Source organism: Ixodes scapularis, unplaced genomic scaffold (assembly GCF_016920785.2).
Source record: "Ixodes scapularis isolate PalLabHiFi unplaced genomic scaffold, ASM1692078v2 PGA_scaffold0__279_contigs__length_252992795, whole genome shotgun sequence".
NCBI lineage: Eukaryota > Metazoa > Arthropoda > Arachnida > Ixodida > Ixodidae > Ixodes > Ixodes scapularis.
The window spans coordinates 147,899,633-147,901,832 of NW_024609835.1; the positions used below are offsets into that span (position 1 = coordinate 147,899,633).

Below are 2,200 nucleotides of genomic sequence, written 5' to 3' on the forward strand. Positions count from 1 at the left end.
GCGTAAGTGGTCAAACTAGCTGCCACAGTGAGGCAGCCAAAGTTTGTCTGAAGGCCGGTCATCTTTACCCACTATTCAAACGAAAATACCGCTACTTTAAGGCAGTTATTTACCTAGGCTCATAGCGCGCTAAGTATTAAGCATAGTTCTAAATTTTCTGACTACCGGAAAGTAGTACTTAATTTTGTTCTGGTACATCCTGGTTTCACTTATCGGGGTTGCACACCGCAGTTTTACTTCTTTATTAGGCCGAGACATGTTTTTATTTCTGACATCGAAGACCAGTGCGGATACTTAAACTAGCTTTCAGAAACGGTATCGTTCGGTGTTATAACATTTGTTTCGTAGCGTCAAGGGGTCGCGTTCACAAACCCGGCAGGGCAAACATCCACAGCGCATTGGTGTTTCTCGTTTTTTTCTGCTAAAGAAACAAAAGCTTTTTTTTTTTTATAAAATTATTTTTTTATTATTATTTCTTATTTTATTTATTTATTATTTATTTATTTTTATTTTTTAATTATTTATAAAATTATTTTTTTTCTGCTATAAAAAAAAAGTTTTTTTTTTTTATATATTCCCGCTTTTCTGGTGCGGTATGTCTATAACATAAGCTATCGGGATTCGGGCGACAGATCGTCTGGCTATGTGAACATTTTAAATATTTCTGTTGGATGATCGTAACTAAGACATTTGATTCCTGTCTGAATCAGCATATTTTCACACTTAATTAAAATTACCAATAACATGGTCTGAGGAGAGTTACGTATACATTCTCAATATATGTTGTTGGTAAACTAGTTATTTTACGTTATTATTTGGAAGTTAATGGCAGTTTGTATCCAGTGTTTCTTTTTTTCAATTTTCAGATTTCCATAAGAATGCCTAGTCTGCGTCAGCGTCATTCCCAAATAACGAACGCCATCGCAATCCTAGTTCTGGCAATTGTGGTAACTTACATGGGCTATGATTATTTATCATTTCTTCAAGAATACGGCTCACCTGTGCGTTGGTCAGAAGAAACACCGGTCACTGAGGATGAGTTGCCTAATATCCGAATCTACAATGAGCCTCCCAATTATACCATGAATCCGGCCAACCTTTGCCGAACAAATTTAAGTTCCTTAGACTACCTTTTCTTGGTCGCTTTAGCAACCAATCACTTTGATCACCGCCGGGTAATTCGTGAAACCTGGGAGGTGAGTTGAGGCAGTTTTCTGGTGTTCGGATTGCATTTCTTTTGGGACAACCTCAAGACTCAAAGGTTCAATCTGTCCCTCTTTCTGAATCATCAGAACACGCTGACATGATACAAGGAGATTTCCAAGACACATACCATAACATGAGTGTCAAAATTGTCATGATGATGCACTGGACAATACAGTACTGTACTCACATAACGTTCCTCATCAGGACAGATGACGATGGCGTTTTGAACATACCCAACTTCTTCAAAGCTATAGTTCTCTAACCACAAAACGTAATTTACGGAATCTTAGTGAATAAGCTAAAAATCGAAAGAGATCCTAGTAACAAAAATTCATATTCAGAAAAGGACTTTCGAGACCTGTAGCACCCGATTACATAGCTGGGCCAATGACGTGTTTAGGCAGCGCTGCACTGAGCAGCTTATACAAAGGAACTGGGCACGTCGCAACCGTCAGGAGTGACGATGCCTACTTGACAGGGATTGTGGCGGAGCGTGTCGGAGTTCTGCTGGTGCATCAAGCAGGAATTCACTACTGGAAGCTGACATCCGCTTGTGATCAGAAGAGAGCCATCTTTTTTCAGGACATGTCTCCGATTGAAATGCGACAGGCGTGGCATGACTTGCGACGAACAGTATACACGTGCTATAAACTACCTTTTTATTTTCACTTTTGCTTTTGCAGAACACTCGAAAAGCAGAGTGGTAATGTCGACACCTTGTTAATGTAATGAAAATCATTACCGTTGGAAAAGGAACTAAAACGGTTTCGTATTTGAGGAAAAACACTTCACTCGTCTTCATTTTAGAGCGCAGCTCTTAGGGGCCCGTTTCCGGCTTGAGCGGCGTCGCCGTCGCCGTCGGCGTAACCGCGCGGTGCATCATGGGAAATGTCCCATAATGCACCGCGCGAGCTCCCCACCGGGGTCACGTGACCTCGTGGGGGGCACGTGAACCCCCGAGGTGACGTGACCCCCCGAAGTCACGTGACTCCCC

The 2,200-nt window shown here is 41.6% G+C and overlaps 1 pseudogene; it reads left to right on the top strand.

The window, feature by feature from the left end:
* Nucleotides 1-878: 878 nt before the first annotated feature.
* On the top strand, nucleotides 879-1,935 carry LOC115320449 (annotated as a pseudogene).
* Nucleotides 1,936-2,200: the final 265 nt, after the last annotated feature.